Below are 22,544 nucleotides of genomic sequence, written 5' to 3' on the forward strand. Positions count from 1 at the left end.
TCTGATTATTATTTCGTTTCGTTTTTATAGTTCAAAATTTCGTTTTACTTGTCTTTACTACACTAGGATCTGGAAATGTTGTTATCATTGACGTGTTCTGAATAATGTGAGGTATTAGCCAATGAAATGGTCTGTTACACCGTGCTTTAGAAGTGTTTTGCACAGAACTGGGGTAATCCACTAGTAACATCAATGCTGATTGGTTAAGCAAATATCTGCGGTCATAGGGTCAAAAGCCTCCCGTATGACCACTGACGTGACCTATCGCAACAACCTGTCAGATCTTCATGTAGTGTAGGCCATCGAAAGTATAAGAAACGAAACAAAATACTAAAATTTGGATTTTATCTTAGTTAAAATTTCGTGAAACAGGCCCCTGTATTTTAATCAGATTGGTTATTTTACATTTAATTAAAAAAAAACAAAAAAAAAAAAACAATTAAAATATCAACGGTAGATAAACAGAGATTACGTGAATAGGTTAAAAAACAATTAAAATATCAACGGTAGATAAACAGAGATTACGTGAATAGGTTAAAAAACAATTAAAATATCAACGGTAGATAAACAGAGATTACGTGAATAGGTTAAAAAACAATTAAAATATCAACGGTAGATAAACACAGATTACGTGAATAGGTTAAAAAACAATTAAAATATCAACGGTAGATAAACACAGATTACGTGAATAGGTTAAAAAACAATTAAAATATCAACAGTAGATAAACACAGATTACGTGAATAGGTTAAAAAAACAATTAAAATATCAACGGTAGATAAACACAGATTACGTGAATAGGTTAAAAAACAATTAAAATATCAACGGTAGATAAACATAGATTACGTGAATAGGTTAAAAAACAATTAAAATATCAACGGTAGATAAACACAGATTACGCGAATAGGTTAAAAGACAATATTGGTGTCAGTCATTATTACATATGTTATAGAACTGGTTAAACACGTTAATCACAGATTTCGTGAATAGGTTTAAAAAAAACAAAAATATTGGTGTCAGTCATTATTACATATGTTATAGAACTGGGCCCTTATTCACGAAAACTTAAACTAAGATAAAATCGAAATTTTAAGAAATACTGCAATTCGATTGGCTGACCAGTAAAATCAATTTGCATATATCCAATGAAGTTGCAGGATTTCTTAAAATTTCGATTTTATCTTATGTTATAGGTTTCGTGAATAAGGGCCCTGGTTAAACACTTTCCAAATATAATTTTAACACACAGATCATTGCTACAATAGATGCGTAATAAAGGGCTCAACAAACGGAAGTGACGAACGCAAAAGGAAAACACGAGTTATCCTTCTATATAACTGACTGAAGTGACGAGTGATAACAGATACACGGGTGAGTTTCTGCTCACTAATAATTCCTTCGAAGACCGAAAGTTGTTATATGAGACTGTGAGAGGATACTTGACAATTCAAAAAAATAATTGACTGGCACTATAGATAAGAGAAAACGAGTAAAATATATTACACTCGCTAAATTTTAACATGTAATATAGGGATGGCTAATAAATGCCGGTAATGATAGATCAATTGGGTTGAATACATCATAAACATAAGAACCGTAACTGTAGTGTTATTATTGTCTTTGTACCAGACCATCTTGAAATAACCAGAAATAGACAAAACTGCCTGTAGGGTAGTCATCAAGTACCTGCAACCGAAGGGACTAACCCCTAACAGATGCATGCCAATTTCAGGGATGATCCCACCTTTATTTTCCAAAGTAAAGAAGTGAACTGTGGACTTTAAGAGTGACAGAGAGAGCGCCATGACGATGAACCGCGTCATAACAGCAACTATTGAAGAAAACATTACCCGCTGCATGACATGGTAATGACTGATACACGATTGTCCACTATCCCATGAGATGATTGGGTACATTATCACCTACGAGTTAGGAATAATAATAAAGATTTCTGAAGTATGGGTGTCAGAGATCGTTGTTACGGATCAGCCGCGTGTCAGATTCCTGTCATCACGTGACAATCGGTCCCGTTTTGAAGCAGAATCTGTTAATGTTTTGAAACGGATTCTGTTAATGGGTTGGCCAGATTCTGTTAATATTTTGAAACGGATTCTGTTAATGTTTTGGCCAGATTATGTTTATTTTTTTGAAGCAGTTTCTGTTAATGTTTTGAAGCAAATTCTGTTAATGTTTTGACCAGATTCTGTTAATGTTTTGACCAGATTCTGTTAATGTTTTGGCCAGATTTGTAAACACGAATGAACACTAGCTGTTTCAAGAAATCAAAAAGGAACTAGCCGGTCGCCATTCTCCTAGTAATGACCAAGGCATGTCAGCTGTGAACAACTTTTTTGAGAGTGTCGGAAGACAATTTCTTCTTGACCGGCATCCAGGCCTTGCAAAATCGTTGGCAAAAGTGAGTACACCATTGACGTTGTACAGGGGCCCGTTTCACAAAAACTTAAATCGTCTTAAACTAAAGTTCCATCCTAACTTAAGATAGATGCGTTTCACAAAACGATTTTAAGCATTTTAGATAAAATCCACTAAAATAATATTGTAAGTTAAAATTGTATCTTAACTTAAAATAGCGGCGTTACAATCGATCTTCGTAAAAAGCACAAAATTTAAAATTTCATTTTGATTTTAGTTAAAATCTATTTTAGTGATTTTAGTTTAAGTTTTTTTTGTGAAACAGGGCCTGGTCTTGCCCAGATAAACTTAGAACTTTTCAGCCTGTACTCGTACATGCAATACAAAGTGTCATGTTGGCATCTGTTCAAAACTACTATTTGAATGATCCGGACTAGTAGATTAGTAAATACCCCCCCCCCCCCCGCCCCCCAAACACCTCGACTAATTTCAGTGTTAAACTATATCGTTACCTTGCCTATAACATTTTCAATAACATCTCGGTGATCTTCTGGTATACGCCTACAATGTGATCCAAAACGTCACCAGGAATGGCCATTCAAACAATGATAATAAATACATTTTGGCGAAATAATTGAATTCGACAATGTCCAATTGCTTGTCTCATAGACACCAAGTTTATTCTTTAAACAAAATTGGATTTTGTTGCCTCTAACAACTAAAATTTGTCAAAAGAGTTTAAATGTGTATCAGTGCAGTGCAAAAAGATATTTATTTAAATTCCCTTTTCTATCTCAACCACATATCCATTTGTTCATTAGCAGTGTGAACTCCACCTATGAGAATATGCATCAAGTGTTCGGTTTCTTTTCAAATTCATTACATCAGTGCTATATATTCTCATGTCGTATTCGAATAAAATATTGTTTAAACGAGGAACATACTGGTTAGAATGGGCCGTCCGGCTTCCAGTTCCGCCAGTAGAGAAGGTACCAACAACCCAGCGATTTAAAACAGGGACAGTCCGGCTTCCAGTTCCGCGAGTAGAAGGTATTACCAGCCCAGATCCGCCAGTAGAAGGTACCAACAACCCAGCGATTTAAAATATAACATCATTACAACCAGATATCCCACTCGAAACTTGGTCATCATATGAACCACCACTGGAATTAATCGACATCCATAACTGTTTTATTCCTCTTAGATGAAACAGTTATTATCTCAAAACACAGAGCTATTCCTGACAGAAATAAACCAACTAGAAGAAAATAAAACACACTCTGTAATGAGGCTATGCCAATAACTTTAGACACAGTCTGGGTCATGGAACCACACTGTCCTGAAGGCCACCATTTCTTCTTCCAAATGTCCATCAAATTGCTTTCTAGTACATATAATGTCCTATAATATAAGAAACATATCCATATTTCATTACGTTAATTAAACCTTTGTTTATAACAAATGGCTTCAACATCTTATCATGGATATTTTCATCATAGACAAAATATTCCAGTTGGTTACCTGAACGGTATTTTAGGAAAGAAGATGATACTAGGGGTCGGCCTAGTATCTAATTTGGAAACATGGGGATAGTGTCGGCCCCCCCAAAAAAGAGAGAGAAATGGAGTTGAACGTCCACTCGACACAAACTAGGTCATTTCAGGTCTAACATACGGTTTAATTTTATTTCAATAATTCGCTTGCGCGTAGGGGTCTTTAGAAGTGGGAGGAAACCGGAGGACCCGGAGAAAACCCACGAGGTTGGACAGGCGACGCTACTCCTTGTCACGTACAACCGGGGATTCGAAACCACGCCAGTTGACTCAATAACAGGCCTTATGATACAGCACGCACGTGCTAACCCTTTGACCATCCACCCCCCCCCCACCCCCGTCGGCCCAAAACAATTCAAGTAAGTATTTGTGGCGGTAAATTATGGTCATATCGCTAGTATTATTGAGTGGAGTGTAGTATATTATGCTATTGCCGCTGATTCAGACAAGTTTTAAATATTGTAACACTGACCGCCGTAGTGTAGACTCTATTGTAATTGAAATATATAGCAAATATTCATCTGTATTAACTCATTAATTGATAGTGAATTCAGAAATGAAATGAAAGGAAATGGGGTTTAAACGTCCTACTGTGCTCCGACTGGGCTAATGAAGACGGGCATACGCCATACAGTGTGCAATGAGGGGAATTTTGCCTGGGCATTGGGACTATGGCGGTCTACTCTTATATCGAATTCCAACCAGCAAGAGATCTTTTACGTGCACGCCAGTGTGTACACGGGACCTGGGTTTGTAGTCCCATCCGAACGACTAGACAGCTGTCGTTGTCGGGCCCTCTGTCCTGCACCACGAATTCAGAAACATGACCCACCCAATATTAAAGGGGCATTACTTAAGATTAGATAAAGAGCTGACAGTTCTCGCTATAACAGTTACAAAATAGATAATGAAAATCAAATTATGTTGACAATTTCAGTCAAATTGCTTTACTCTGAACCGAGATATTACCCATTAAATTTTAGGTTAGTCTTGGTCGTCATTACTGACTTTGGTATGCTAACAAACAAAGTCTCGATTATCCATTTTAACTTTAAATTATCCATCACAAATTGTATTCAAATCCAATAAATATCGAAGGCTAACAATTTCATCGCAAGATGATTATGGATAAGTTAATTAATGTCTAATTAATAATTTAGATAACATTTCAGGCCCAAAGAAATACCTGCTGCAGGTAGATTTAGCTCTTACATAATGTATGTTTAATTTGTGAACGATTATTTAATTTTAAAATGCTTACATTTCAGATATCTGTCTTGTATAAGCAGAATTATTTTGTAAACCAATTGAATAATCCAAAGCGAAATACGATTCTTTGATCATTTTAAATTCACAGTTTTGAGATATCCAACTATCGTAAACACTCCCTTCCGCCAGGAAAACATAATGCGAGTTTAACGCTAACTCGTACTGAACTTGAGAATCTACGCTCAGAATATTCGGGTCCGTTTTATTTTGGTTCACAATACCCCTCCATATCTGTTGGAAAGGTGGATCAGTTGTTTCCTGTAAAAAAAAATTGAATTATCAATTAAACGGGAATAACATTCTACTGTTCTGTCCCGACTGGGCTAATGAAGACAGGTATACGCCATACAGAGTGCTTTGAGGGGAATCCTGCCCGTACAGCAGCGTTACGGCCTACTCTTAAATTCCATCTGCTAATGTGTCAGTGTGTACATGGGAACTTGGTTTTTCGTTCCATCCCAACGACTATACGTTGCCCTTGCCAGGCCCCCGTCTTGCACGACTGAAAAGGGGGACCACGCTGGAAAATTATAATGAACTTTCACGGCTAACACAGGACCTCCAGGATAACGAGCCAATGTCTTACCTATTGAGCCACTCGGACGATCCATTTAAAGAAACATTCAAATTGTTTCCACATTCATCAATGGTGTAAACAATAGTTGGCCAAAAGTAGTAGCAGGTTCTCCAGATATAATTAACCATGCCATGAAATTAAACATAGCCACCTACCCTGGCATGTGAGGACACTTAATACAGACAGTATACTTCAGAACTCGAAGCTGAAGGGTAGAAAATAAACCCTGAGCTGTTTGACGACCTGGTGGGTTCTTTAAAAAACCCGGCGTCATCTGTTGACCAGTCGGATGGTTACAATCCTGGTGGTTACCATAAAACCTCTAGAGTCATAGGTCATCAACTGTCGGCCAGCTTGGTGGCTTCAGTAAAAATGTATAGCAACAATTTGTTAGCTCTGAAGGCTACTGGAGTAAAGGCACATTACTACGACAATTCACTGAGAGGTTGCAATGCTGTTATGGTCATTATTACTTGAAATAAGTTCAATATTGACCTTCTGTTGATAATAAATTTTTTTTATAGTTTTAGAGCTTTTGCGACATTTTCGTTTTACCATGTATGTAAAGACGACGTGTACACATAATACCTACACTAAGGGATAACGACGGCGAGCACACATAATACCTACACTGAATAGAGGGATAAAGAGAGTCTGTGCTGATGTTCCCCATATATAGTCATCTTGATTAACCAGTTCTGACAATGAATTAAATGGCAGCGTCTCTTTAGTCACCGTCAGAGTAGCTATAAGAGTTCCACTGTAGGAAGCTGCCAAAATTATACAAAATATCCACCAACACCCAAGAAATATTCGTCCGGCCATTGCCTCGGGTTCGTTGGAGCTACCTAAAACCAAATTAAACACCAATTAATATTTTTTAAAATAAATATCTTGCTTAGTTTTTATTACGTGTTGAAGTATTTATGCGAATGGAAATTTCCGCTGTACATACGAATACACTGCGGGTAATTGATTTAACTCATCAACCTCCAGTGGCGGACATTTTAGGGACCCTGTAGCTAGAAAGGTTATGGGAACCCTTCACAACCAGCAACGAGGTCTGGGTAACCAATGTTATCTTCTTCAATGGGTTGTCCCCTGACATATCACTGTTGCTTTGCTGAACACTTAGCCACGCCATCGCAGATGTTGATTCAAATTGCAGCATTGGATTGCCATAGATATCAAACTCTCTGGTGTGAATAAAGTATCTTTGCCTTATATTTTTGTAGATGTGGGAGATATGGAAGTACTATATACAAGATAGAGAGAGAAAGAGAGAAATGAGGTTTAACGTCCACTCGACACAGATTGGATCATTTCGGGACTAACACATGGTTCAATTTTATTTCAATAATTCGCTTGTGAGCAGGGATCTTTAGCAGTGGGAGTAAACCGGAAGACCCGGAGAAAACCCATGAGGTTAGGCAGACGACCCTACTCCTTGTCACGTACAACTCGTGAATCGAAACCACACCAGTTGACTGTAATAAAAGATATGTAGTATGGGTCCAGTCGATACATAAATGAAATGAAATGAAATGGGGTTTAACGTCCTGCTGTTCTGCTCCTATACTGGGCTAATGAAGACGGGCATACGCCATACAGTCTGCTATGAGGGAAATTTTGCCGGGCAGCGGCACTATCGCCTACTCTTATATCGAATTCCAACTGCCAAGGGATCTTTTACGTGCATTCCAATGTTTACACGGGACCTCGGTTTTTCGTCTCATCCGAAGGACTAGACAGCTGTCTTTGTCACGCCCTCTGCCCTGCATGACTGACAAGGGGAAACCACGTCGGAAAATCGGGATGAACTAGAAAAGTTAATATTTGTGGACTAAATCCTTTTTTTGGGGTTGGCGAGGGGGGGGGGGTAGTCCCTGGGATTGAGGGAACCTTATGCCTAGGCTTCATTAGCTCCATGGTAGATTCGCCCCCTGTGAAACCCTATTAATAAACCTCACTTGCCATGTGCTAACATAGCTCCATATAAATATTCCAACCTTCTCCAGAACGATTCTTTAGGTGAAGTGTGATAGAAGGGGTTAATGATCTCAATAATATGAAATATAAAAGCTGCTCCAAATAAAGATACACCAATACATAGCAACACCTTCCAGGTAAATGGTTTGATTAAGGTTAACCATTTATCATCTTGCGATACCCGCAGTCGAAAAACACCAGTACCATAATCAAACATATAGGGGAATGTAAAATCCATTACTTCTTCCCTTTCGTTGGATATACCAATAGCAGCCACTATCATTTCAACCTCCTTATAAAAAAATAAAACATGTGTAACGTTTCTGTATTGGTGTTGTTAAGCAACTATTTACAACCCAGCAATAAACGACACAACGTCAGTACCCTTTTCAACCCAGCAAAAACATAGAAAAGGTGGAGCTTTTTCCCAATCCAGCACAACGCCAATACCCTTTTCAAACCAGCAATTAATAGCACAACGCCAATACCCTTTTCAAACCAGCAATTAATAGCACAACGTCAGTACACTTTTCAAACCAGTAATAAATAGCATTACGTCAGTGCCCTTTTCAAACCAGTAATAAACAGCGTAACGTCAGTACCCTTTTCAACCTAGCAATAAATGGCACAACGTCCGTACCTTTTTCACCCCAGCAACAAATGGCACAACGTCCGTACCTTTTTCACCCCAGCAACAAATGACACAACGCCAGTTTCTTTTTCAACCCAGCAATAAATGGCACACAACGACAGTGTCTTTTCTCAAAGATCATACCGATAAAAAACTAACAGTCAGGCTCATGTTCCGAGGCCCCACCCACCTCTGGACACATGCCTCCGAGCGTGCGGTATAGGCCATGTATGGGGCATCCATTTTAGAATAGATACACCACATTCAATCGATGCGCATTTGTGCAAGGAACACACACACCAAGTTTCATGTCCATCGTATTTGAATTGGTAGAACATTAGACTTTTATCGAACTGGGTCAATCAACAAGAGAGAGAGAGAAATGGGGTTTAACATCCACTGGACACAAACTAGGTCATTTCGGGACTAACACATGGTTCAATTTTATTTCCATAATTCGCTTACGCGTAGGGGTCTTTAGCAGTGGGAGGAAACCGGAGGACCCCGAAGAAAACCCACGAGGTTGGACAGGCAACCCTACTCTTTGTCACGTCAATCAACAAGAACAAGGAGAGTACAGCTTGTTGGGACCCTGTTCGTGTTTGCAATCATCAGAACACAGTCAGTTAAGTGTTAAAGTTATATACTGACCTTCTTCTGTAACATGCCGATTAAACCAGTCCATTCGCCATCTATCACCCTACCCCATTCATTATCACCTGGGGTATATATACTATATCTAATAATACAAATAAAATAATTAACCAACCTATCCCATATATTATCACCTGGTATATATACCTAACCCATATATACTATTCAAAAAAAGTAGGGGATATTTGATTTTTAAGTGTTATTAAAGTCACCTAATGAAACTGACGAAGAAACAAATGACAAAATGAAATGAAGTTCACATTCATCGATTTATTCCAAATGATCGTTAGACTAAGTAAGGCACAGACTGACCATTATAAGGGTAAAATGATACCCGGGGTCAAACAGCAAAGTTACCACAGCATCACAACCAAGTCAGTAACGGGTAAATCCTCCTCTGTTTGCCAAACAAGCATTGATCCGACGTGGCATACTCCTAATGAGACGTCTAAGGTCATTTTGGTCCAGATTGTCCCATTCCTGTTGCAACGCAGCAGCAAGTTCTTGGACATTGGCAGGACGTTGTTGACGTTGACGTAACCTCTGTCCAAGCATGTCCCAGACATGCTCGATGGGGGAGAGGTCGGGACTCAGTGCTGGCCAAGGTAATGTGGTGATGTTCTGTTGTTGGAGGTAACCTGTAACGATCCTGGCCCTGTGACATCTTGCGTTGTCATCCTGGAAGATGAAACGGCGGCCATGACGTCGTGCGAACGGCACAACATGGACTGCCAAGATGTTGTCCCGGTAGTACTGGCCTGTAACACGCCCTGCAACAACATGTAAAGCCGTTCTTCCAGCAACAGTGATGCCTCCCCACACCATAACAGAACCACCCCCAAATCGATCATGTCTGATGACGTTAACGTCTTGGAAGCGCTCGTTTCGACGACGCCACACCCTCCTACGTCTGTCCAAAAAATCAACAGTGAACCTTGACTCATCTGAAAACATCACATTGCTCCAGCGTCGATTATCCCAGTGTTGACGATCCCTACACCAACGACGTCTTGCCTGAATGTGATGATCTCTCAAACAAGGGATCACGCGAGGACGTCGGGCGCGAAGGTGACCCCTATGCAGTCGATTCCGAATCGTCTGGGCACTCACTCTCACACCAGTGTCTGTTTGAAGACGAGCGCTGATCTGATTTGCTGTGATGACACGATTTCTCAAGGCCAAGGTACGGATAAATCGATCCTGGGCTTGAGTTGTCGCCCTTGGTCGACCTGAGCGTGGTCTGTCCTGTACAGATTGTGTATCACGGTATCTGGACCATAGCCTGCTTATGACAGACTGAGAAACATTCATCGTCCGCGCCACAACCGCCTGTGTTGTGCCGATCTGTAGCATGCCAAGGGGGCGTAACCTTTCATTTTGGGTAAGCCGACGCATATCAAAATTTGTTTTCTGGTCACTAAAACAATTAAACTGATGTTTCCACCCTGGAATTCAATGCCACAATGACTGTAACATTCAAAGTCAGAGTCGTGCAAATCTTGGGTTGGACCCCCATGATGATCCCAAGCATCACCTGCATTCCATGCGGTAGCTATTGGTGCGTTTGGGCGTTACATGTAACTGGAAATGTTTCTTCTGTTAGGTTCTATAGTGACTTTTTTCGTAGTCATTTGCATATTTGAGTATTATGCCCCCAAAATCAAATATCCCCTACTTTTTTTGAATAGTATATTATCACCTGGTGTATATATACCTATCCCATATATTATCACCTGGGTATATATACCTACCCCATATATTATCACCTGGGGTATATATACCTACCCCGATATATAATCACCTGGGGTATGTATACCTACCCAATATATTATCACCTGGGGAATATATACCTACCCCATTATCGCCTGGGGATAATATACCTACCCCATTCATTATCAATTAAAATAATATATCAACCCACCCCATTCATTATCCGGTGGAGTATATATGCAATATCTAATAATACAAACATCATCATTTATTACCTTTGATACGGTACCGATATACCGAGTGGGATGGCGGGGGGGGGGGGCGCATTTATTATTTAAATATTTTTCTGCGCCGACTCAACTAGTGAAGATGGGTATGCGCGATGCAGTATGATATAAGCGAAATTTTGCCAGAACAGCGGGGATACCACTTAGTCTTTATTTCGAACCCAGTTGTTGGGGGTTCTTTTAGGGGCACGTCAGCGTGTACACGGAACATCGGCCCCCTTTCCTGCATCACTGACACACGCTGGAAAAGCCCAGTGACGTTTCCCAGATCAAAACACAGGCATCCTGGTTAGTAAGCAAGCACTATAGTCACTGAGCCACCGTGACTCCAATTTAACGTGTCTGTATTAGTGTGGTGACGCAACATTTTATCTTATGAATAGTGTAATACACAAATAGTTTTATCGTGGGCTGATAATTGATCATACATACTATTATGTGTATATTTGATGGTTAATTCCGTCTAAATCCATTCTTTGATACCACGTGTTTGCTTCATGAAAGCCTAGTTCATTAACTGGTCAATATTTATGTAATTATATCATCTCCAATATTATTACCAATATCGATCAGGTCATTATTAGTGAAAACATAATGTACTTTCTTTACCAACTGAAGAGGTCGCAGACAGTTTGTATATATTTGTACATTTTTTTCTAATTGATTTGCATTCTGTACACAGGGATCCATCTACTTTATTCCTCAAGAATAGATCTCTGCCCTAAATGGACGCCATATCCAAAAGTAATGCGTTTGTACTCCGTTTCACATCTGTCATGCACACCATGCTAAATACACTTTTTCAATTTTATTAAATGGAAGCAGAATAAATACTCAACAAAATTCTCGAAGTATACTTAGTGTTTTCGACTAAAATCGTCGATTTAGAACTTAAAATGTCGGTCAAATAGCTTAGTGTCTGTTCTCAAGCGGAGCTAATTGTAGACAGACAGCCCAAGTTTAGTATGGGTCCCCCCCCCCCCACACACACACACGTTTAGCATAACAAACTGAATTTTATATAAATTGTTTAAGTGTCATTTAGTAACTGGATGAGAATAACACATGACACAATTATATGGAATACAACAAGTTACTTAAAGAGTTTATTTCAGCGACGTTTCGACGAAGGTTCTCCCGTCTTTGTCAAGTTTGGTATTATTGATTTGTGCATGGTAGTAGACTGCACGATGGAAATTAAGTAAAAGGTTATAGCGTCTAAATATTAAGACATATTTCATCAAGGTCACGAAATGTAAACAGGGCTAGCGCTAATCCTAACCCTGACCCACAATCATCTTCAACAATCACGTGCCCTAACCCTGTTTACATCTCGTGACCATGAAGAAATGTGCAGGTGGCCTTAATATTTAGACATTACCTTTACCGTTCCACGATTCTGAATTACCCGGGGCTAATGAAGATGGAAATATGAGACACAGGGCGATTGTTTGCTGACACCGGGGTTCCGGTTTTTCAATTTCAAATTATCAACGAGATCCCGTTTTTCGTCACATCGAAGTGTATAAATCGTTCAAATCTGGATAAAAGCACTACAATTATTTTTTGACATTCTAGACGTCATAATTTAACTTGTATCCACATTTTAACTATTTCCCTGAACTTTACTAGTAGGTTAAATCTAACGTAAAATGATTGATGACGTGTGAGAAACAAATAAACCAACACCTAGTAACAAGTGTAATGATTGATGACGTACACGGAATAAAACCCATACGTTACATCAAGTCAAAAGACTAACAACTTACGTAAAATTAAGTTGATTTGATAGGACTTTCAAAATATCCATACATAAACCTGTATACACATCGCCAGTTGTTGAGTTATCTTTGTGAACAAACGGCGCAAACTGTAAAGTAAAGTAATACCAGCATGTAATATTAGAGTTCAAAGTTTAACGACCTTCCACCTAAGTAGCTCATACTTATTGTATTTGGAAAATTGATTTATCTATTCTAATAACATCAATATACCCCCCCCCCCATTCCAATATAATGGTCTAGATATTAATGAAACATTTAATTGATAAATATAGCTAGCTAAGTTATCAATTGAGGTATAGTTCTGTATCAATATTTTAAATATATATTTAGATTAATACAAGTTGGTTTAATTTACTAGTTTAACTTCACCGGATGAAATAAAAATAATATGCACATAAATAAACAGCATATACCTCCTTTGTTCCCACTCTAAAGTGTATTCCGTTTAACCTATATTTTATGTTTGGGAAAATAACATCTTCATTGAAATGTAAATAATTGAGTATCGATATACTGAACTCTCGTTGTCTTCCATGACGCCACATCAGCTGGTGCACATCAACATCAATCTACAAGTTGAAACAACAAAACGTTAAAAGCGTTAAAAACGATATGCCTGTTGATGATGCTATGAATATAACGAAACATCATTCCCAAAACATTTTTTACAAACCCTGAATTTGATTACTAGGTTTCGATTGGACGGACAATAGTCCGACTTATGTGCTTCAACATGGCTAATTAGGAAGGAACTGCGCCATGCAATGTTCAATGAGAGAAATTTTGCCAAGACAGCAGTGTGGTCGTTATAACTGCTATAAGGTATGTAATATCGCGGTATCCTACCTGGACAGCGGTGTGGTCGTTATAACTACTATAAGGTATGTAATCATTGGTATCCTACCTGGACAGCGGTGTGGTCGTTATAACTGCTATAAGGTATGTAATATCGAGGTATCCTACCTGGTCCATACGACATTCTAATACTTTTTTTTATAAGTAATATTTTTATTTAGATTTGTATCTGAATAGGGATTGGGAAACAGACATAGCCTATATTAAACCCCTCTCCCTATTCTAGTATCAGATGTTTAAAAAGCCCTTACCGTTTTCTTATATCTGCAAATCATGATACAATAAAAGGTTAGTAAACGCGATAGTAACGTCGGTTGAGGCTTACTTGCATTGAATCGGAAATAATTTGGTGCCCCTTGAAATCAAGATGACTAATATTGTGACATTTACTTGGCCAACAGAAGGATCGAATCCGTGATGCCTTGGTTATTGATCCGATGCCTTACTCACTTACCCACAAACCAATAAAGAAACGTTACCTGGGCTGAGTCACTGATACAGGTGAAATTCGTTATCTGTTTGGGATGAATGACTGCGATATGATCCAGAGTAGAATTATAGAAATCAGAATCTTCCCAATCCTCCATTAGTACCAGCCATCTTGATCTATGTTTGAATGATGTATAGCTATCTAAATCCTTTTCGTATCCATTCGTCTGTAAATATAATCGGCGAGATTGCATGATTGTGTGTGTGCCAGTTCGTCAGTGACCAATTTTGCGTCGACCTTGTAATTGCGTATCTACAAAGTTATTTCAACATTTATCATATTATGTAAATGAAGTTCGTTTTTTTTTACATTTTCTGCTTGATTTAAAGTAGCTAAGTCTCTAACTCAATACCATCCAAAATCTTCGACAATGAAAACACGAATTATTTGTCAATTTTAATCAACATTGGTGTTGTGATCTTACCGGAAAAAAAAGATGGGCTTCTGATATCCAATATTTAAGACAAAATAAACATTTTACGATTGGTACACGAAACGTGTACCATAATGCGTTTCAGTGCAATTTCTAACAAGCGACTCGAAGAATGAGGTTAGACATATTCCACAAGTCATGTCAAACGGTGACCCCATATTCTTATCTGAAGAACATGCGCAATAAATACTATCGGTGTAGACTGGAATAACCAGACGCTAGAGATTGCCATTCGATTGAGAATTCTGGCGTATTTCGCCGAACATAACTGCTTTGAAATGATAGTAAAAACTGAAACGATTGAATGTAAATCAGTTTATTTACATTCATATTACATTATTGTATGCGTTGCGACCCATTTGTGTTAATTTGTAGGTCCCAAAAATTACTGATTTAGCCTCTTTAAATACTGAAATCATTTGCTTGATGTGTATGCACAAACCCATACCACGCTAGACTGTTTCGTTTAGTATAGTTATAAACACCAAGGGAAATAATGTTGTGTACTATCATACCGACATAACAGAGAGAGCGAAATGGGGTTTAACGTCCACACGAGACAAACTAGGTCATTTCGGGACTAACATACGATTCATTGTTTTTTCAATAATTCGCTTGCGCGTAGGGTTCTTTAGCAGTGGGAGGAAACCCGGAGAAAACCCATGAGGTTAGACAGGAGACCAACTCCTTGTAACGTACAAGCAGGGAATCGAAACCACACCATTTGCCTCAACCCAGACCTTCTGATACAATGCGCACGTGTTAAACATTTGCCCCGCCCCCATCGACATAACATGATTCTATATAATTATAATTGTTTAATATGACCGATAATAGTTCAATTTTCCTGTTCATAAGAAGTGGTATCTGGTGTTCTAGAATAGCTAAGCATACCCTGCTGAGAGTACTGTAATTACCTGATTGAGCACCGATGACACACAGTCTTCTGAACACATCAATATAACATTAAAGTTCTTATGATTCTGTGTTGTATCCATCTTCCCCAGGGTCTCAAGAATATCTGGTTGACTATCAAAGTCCACCACAACCACCATCATCTCTGTGGATAAACTTGACGATATATACGCAAACATATTGGCTGAAAAATAATGTGTAAACTTTACTTAAACTGAATTGATTGGGTTGAAGATGGGAATGTACTAAGAGAAATAGTTTTACTGGAGTAAGTATCTTTCATCAGATTGGGGGAGTGACAACAATTAGGTATAACTCCCCACGGCTTTAAATATTGATAAGTCGGATGAAAAGATTTGGAGTGGGTGGATCTGGTTCATGTTAGTTATCTTGGTGATAATTGATCACTGTCGGAAATTTAGTTCTGTCCGATTGCAATATGGTGTTCCACAAGGATCCGTACTGTAATAGTATCACCTGATGACAATGCAGCAATATCTATGTACTTTTAGCCCCCTTCTACGTTATTGTAACACACTGTTCTTCTTTATCCAGCCATAATGGGCATATCCTCTTCTCTGCCACAGCATTCGTTTCTACTGTTAACATGCATAAATGAACCAATTTTGGAAGAAATGCGACGTCTGATATGCCGTTGTGGCGTCACAGTAAGGTCATGACGTCATAGGGACATAACGTCGCCCTTTTTGGACTCGCTGGTACCGACTTCCTATTTGTTCGCAATACATTTATGGTGTCTAAATCCAATAGTTTTAGAGATATTCCCGACTTTTGATCGACAATCGCCATCTAGGATTTGGCCCCGCCCACTGTCCTTATTTGGACTCCAATTTTGGTAAACTTTCTTTTCCTTACTTAGGACTGGACATCATAACGAGTCACTAGAAATCAAAAAACCTTTTGTTGCAATTTGTTCTACGTCAAATGCTAGTTTGACCAGCATATACTGGATCACCGGTTATTTCGCCGTTTACAGAACATCATTTGGTAGCATAATGAAAGAAACACAGACAGAAAATTAACTCGCAATGAAAGAGTTGACAGATATACGCCAATGAGCACATAGTGCAATGTGTGACCTCTGTAGGCTCCATAAACTACAAGAGTAAAATTTGAACCCATCCCAGATCTATTGGTAATAAACAAGAGTGGATAAAAACTGTGACCTCTAGACTGTCCGCAAACAAATGTGAAGCACAGCTAGGTATTGAGACTGTCAGACATAGGCGACAACGTAATACGTCCACTGGGTACAGTTCTGTGAGCAAAAGTTGATAATTTCGGCCAACAAGGTAATTAACCCCATTTTGAAAATTCTAGCAATTGGACACCTATCTGAATGGGATTGGGGAACAAACTTAGTCAATTTAAAACCCCTCTCCCTAAATAAGTTTAAGTATGTGAGATGGAGACATCTGGTAGAAGTTTACAACCCCGCTTAAGATATAAAATATATAAATCTTATTGCTGGTTTTAATCCATAGTCTTTACTTACGCAACATCAAGTCACATATCATGAATTGATGTTTACCTTTTAAAGATGGCTTCCCGATTACAACCTGTGCGATTTGATGATATATTTGGACTAAAAACATATTCACACTAATTAATCTATAACAATTGTGCTTCAAACCCCTCTCAAAACATTGTATTCGCGAGGAAATACCCCAAGATATAAAAAATCTCGTTTTAGAAGCCATGTTTGTCATGTAACTGGATTGCAAAATGTATTTGTCTTTTTTTTACTGTCCATTTGCCATACATAGTGAAGCCTAAGTAAATTCATGGATTATCTTCTGTCAACTTCTTTTTCCGCCTTTTAATTGCAGGGTCGGTTCTACGTTTAAACCTAACAATTGCTCCAAAACTGCCTAACCATTCGATTCAGAAATAACAACCGCTCGCTAAGTCAAACTGGCAAACAATAAGCCGTCGGGTTTCCAGTTAGAAATACCCTGACATTTCTGCCCAGTGCACACCACATGTGTGTTTTGAGGCGAATCCGGTATTTTTCTAGTTAGATTGGGCGGCGTCTCTACTTCCCATTAATAACAGATTTGCCATACTTTTATTGGAAATAACTACCCTATAAATACTTTAGTGAAAATGTATCTGCCTCTCCCATTAAAAGACATTATAGACTAAATGGTTTTTAAATTAAACATTAAAACATAATGTTGAATTAATTAATCGGGATGAATCCTGATTTATATTCAGATGTCGCACTCTCATGTTTGCACTCTCGATAATTTCCTATGTTATTCAACGGACTTTATTTAACTTTCTTAAACCATCACAAGGTTTATTTTCTGTGAAAGAAAACCAACAGGAGCCCATTTATTGTTATACAAAGAGTAAAAGTAAAAAACATCAAGCGGAAATCTGAATTAATAATTATCCCTTAGCTCATATTATAAGAACAAAGTTCGTTAACATTTTGACAAATTTTTAAAATTACGTAATCATAAATACATACCTGATCGCTCGTCGTAAATAAAAAGAGCCGAAGTCCATCCCAGAAATTTTACCAAATAACTAATCATTTGAATATTTTAAAACAAACTGATGTTTTAAAAAAATCGGGAAACAGTTTTTATTCTGTATACGAAGCGTATCTTGTCAATTCTGAGAAACAAGTGTAACATTATCTGTAATGGTGATCGTACATCCATTAAATATCGATTAACAACACTAAATCATGATCGATAAGATTATCTTCAGATGTGTTCTCACAGTCTATACTTCATATTGATAAGTGTTTGAATAGTCTAGAGCAGGTGATACTAGATTACACCTTAAAGGTACCGGTATATTTATTGATTATGGATTGATAAAATCTGTTATATAAGCATACGAAGACAGGAATGCATTAAATGATGTACTAATATCGACTGATCAAATCTGTTACTGTGTAATATTGGACAGGTAAAGCGAACAACGAGCTACACGTCGCACCAAAGAAAATATTTGTCTAACGAACCAAGGAATATATGTGTATCTAACGGATCAAAGATTTCAAATACAGGGATACAATAAAATGTTTCAGAAACTCATCTCCACTGTATAGGTCAATGGCCTTCTCTTTTACAGAGGTATTGCAAAAGCTTTCTTATTACGCTGTTTAAGATGTCCGACCTATATAAGTTGAAGTATGCTTTCTACACGTGACGTCACATTTAATGGCGTCGATCAATTGCTCGATGGCGCGTGCACTATTTACCTAGATATACTTCAAACCCCTTTATTTATTTTTCTTATATTTAAAAACAAACGGTTGCTATACAAGATACGCCCACATTTTGCAAGAGACGGGCAGGGGAGGAGCTAAAAAAAATGTAATTTCTTTGTAAAATCAGGGGCCATAATCCAGGAAGTTACAGTCTAATATGCATGAATATCGACAGGAACTGATATCGGTTGGATATAAACAAATATTAAAAGTGCCATCAACATCGGATAACAATGTGATTTCTAGAGGGTCCACAACATTGGTATGACATACTTTTACACTATTACACAAGGGGCAGCCATTTTGTCCGGACTTTCACGAAACCATCATTATTGGGGTATAACGGTGATATAATTAAAGGTTGTTATTTTTAAATCGGATAACAATTATGACTTCTAGAGGGGAGGAACCACAGGCTAAAAACGTGATTTTTCGTACAATCAGGGGCAATAATCCAGGAAGTTACGTTCCGATATATCGAAAGGAACCCTGGTTCCGCATTTAATTGTTTTCTTAACGTTAAGTAAAAATGCATAATTGTTCCACTTAAGCGAGTGTCTTACCTTAAATCGGTATTATTCAAAGACTCCATTTTACATAGACTTGGCTATTGGTGTCAGTTATTATCACATGACAGAACTGGTTAAACACGTTCCAGATATAATTTTAAAACAGAGATCATTGCTACGATAGATGCGTAACAAACACTTGAAGAAACTAGAAGTGACGACAAAAATGACAAACACGAGTTATCCTTCTATATAACTGACTGAAGTAAGGAGCGATAACAGACACACGATCGAATTTCATTTCACTGATAATTCCGTTGTTGATGAAAAGTTGTTATATGAGACGGTGAGAGGATATTTGACAATTCAAAAAAAAAAAAAATAAAAATAAAAAAAAAAAGGTTGTCACTAGATAATAAAAACGAACAAATTAGAAAAAGTCCGTGCATTACCATGTTTTTATTAAGTAGAGAATGAATAAAAACAAGGGAATATATTTGGGATGTGTTTAACTCCTGTGTATGGCCCATAAATGTTTAAATGGAACAGCCCCAGAATATCTTTGTTCAATGCTATCTGAATGTATCCCCAAACGCACTCGAAGGTCGCAAAATGATCACCTTCTAACAGTACCAAGTTATAGACTTAAATCCTTTGGGTTTCGAGGATATTCCCACAGTGTGCCAAAACTATGTTATCTACAGACACGTGAACAGTAGCGTACAATCAGAGGTTGTGACATCGCGACCTCAACGGAAACCTTGGCATTGAATGAACCTTGAACTTGGCAACTCGATTATCACAGGTAGACATTTTAGCCTGAAAGCGCGAGACTTTGTATTCGTGACGATCGAGGAATCTGATAGGCTCACAAGCTGGGCTTGTATCCAATCGAAATAAGTGCCGAAGTATGTAGGGTATTACGTGAAGGCCATGATAAGATGTGCGTAGTTAAAGCGAGATGCAGGAACCGAGATCTATGTGGTATAAACATCAATTTAAAGTTTCATCAAAAGTGGATCAAAACTGTGACCTGCAGAAGAGTGTGCACAACCTTGATATATACTTTTACATTTTTTCCCCGTACAATCAGGGGACATAATCCATGACGGTACGGTCCGATAAGTGCCAATTTCGAAAGGAACCAAAAGGGACAGGGGCGACGACAAGATAGGCCTACGTCAACATGAAAATGTGGATGTATAAAAAGGTTCTAGAATTGAATTTGCAGAAGGAAAATTAGTTAATAAGCAAATTAACCGACACAGATGTCCACCCAATCAGTGTTTGTAGCGGCCTTGCGAATATTCACCGCTGATTATGATCACTGCCTGCTGAAAATGAAATGAAATGAATTCCAACTGTCGGGAGGGGTGCATCTTTCTTTCGGTATTTTGGACAAACGGTTTTTTTGGCTTAATGGCATAAAACCAGAGGAAACAATTTTGACGCAGAGTAAGCATCGCGGCGTAATGTGATGACACGATTTGGTTCATCGATCGATTAGTCTCGGTCACCCAGAACCTCCTAGTCTTCAACATACGGAGGGTCTGGGAAGGTTGTCAATATTTGACGTAAAGTCCATTGCCCATGCGTAACCGGGAGTTTGGTTTTTAATAAGGTTTATTATCCAGTCTCTTTAGCCAAGTCAAGTAAGAGTTGCGCCCCTTCCCACAATAAATCCCATAATTCTTGCAAACATGAATCGTGACGACGAATTAGGATTGATTTTAAAAGCATAGATATGGCCCATGAAGAGAGAAATTTTACAATAAAAAATTAAGAGTGTTAGATATTGAACTCGCATGCAATCAAATGAATTTTTTGAAATGAAATTCTTAAATTAATTTCATGGGCGTAAACATCTTGTTTTAAGTGGAGTTACCTCCCTTAGACATTGTTTATGATAATGTGAAAGACCGGATTATCTAGCCAATTTTTCTCAAATGTTGACAACCTGTCCAGACTAGTATTCGTAGAATATTTTTCTGGATGATAGAGACTACCGATCGATTGGTTTGTGGATGTCTGTGTATAAAGGGAGATCACTATAAATACATTTTAGAAGTTCCAAACACAACTCGTAGTTTGTTTTGTTTTTGTTCTTTTTAAATGCATTTTGCAAATGATTTTGAACTCCAATAGTACCGTGTTTTTTGGGGGGTTTTTTGGGGGGGAGGGGCAAATGGTTAGCACGTGCGCACTGTATCATAAGGCCTGTCATTGACTCAACTGATGTGGTTTCGATTCCCTGGTTGTACGTGACAAGGGGTAGGGTCGCCTGTCGAACCTCGTGGGTTTTCTCTGGGTCCTCCGGCGTAGGGGTCTTTAGCAGTGGGAGGACAGGCGACCCTACTCCTTGTCACGTACAATCGAGGATTCGAAACCAATGTCGACTCAATGACAGACTTTATGATACAGCGCGCGCACGCTAATAATTCAGCCATCCAACCCCCCATTTTTTTTAAAGAGTATGCCACCATTCAGTATGAGTTTATTTTAATTCAGTTTTGGGAAATCTAATCAGAGAGAGGGTTTGCACATAGGCATAGCCTGCTCTCCAATCCAACTTCAGATATTTGTTATAGCGGAATAAAAAAAACTTAATGGGCGCAAAACCCTAAACCACGACTGAAAGCTCTCCACTCTGTCCACGTCGCTTATCCACTGATAAATAATGTCACCATCCCAGTTGAATATGTCTGGGTGAACAAATAGATAATTTTGGATTCAAGACGCTTCAAGGGTGAGCAGGCTATTCAATTGAATTAAAATGTCACGTACTATTTAAACGAAGAGGGACAACGCAGTCCTTCAGATGGGACAAAAAACCGTGATCACTTGTATACATTGTCGTGCCCGTAACAGAGCCCTTGACAGTTGGAGTTCGGAATAAGGATAGACCGTACTATCGCTGCCTGTGCACAATTTATCTAATAGCACACATTATGGAATATACCCGTCTTCATTAGCCCAGTCAGCACAGTAATTTTGCTCAGTAATCCCAGCCAGAATTTGGCTATTTTTTTAAAATTGCGTTAAAGTTTTAAATTTTTGTTTAGAATTGAAATAAATTAACTTTTAGTCAATCCCCACGCTAAAAACATTAACAGAATTGATTGTGTATATCTGAAATAGACACGACCGAAGCACAAAATAGTGCCAATATGCCGACGTCAAATCTAGAGTTGTAGATGATGTTATTTTTGTGAAAAATCATTGGAAGAAGCGATAAGACGTTCTGTACGGATTATACAGTCCTTAAAT

General features: G+C 38.3%; 1 long non-coding RNA gene across 1 annotated transcript; it reads right to left on the reverse strand.

Annotated features, from left to right (window-relative positions):
- Positions 1–2,894: 2,894 nt before the first annotated feature.
- On the reverse strand, positions 2,895–6,585 carry LOC126822764 (uncharacterized). The gene is made up of 3 exons (XR_008788268.1): positions 6,401–6,585; positions 5,186–5,451; positions 2,895–3,772 (listed from the first exon to the last, which is right to left on the reverse strand). It is a non-coding gene; the product is annotated as an uncharacterized LOC126822764 (long non-coding RNA).
- Positions 6,586–22,544: the final 15,959 nt, after the last annotated feature.

The sequence above is a fragment of the Patella vulgata genome, chromosome 5, assembly GCF_932274485.2.
Source record: "Patella vulgata chromosome 5, xgPatVulg1.2, whole genome shotgun sequence".
Taxonomy (NCBI): Eukaryota; Metazoa; Mollusca; class Gastropoda; family Patellidae; genus Patella; species Patella vulgata.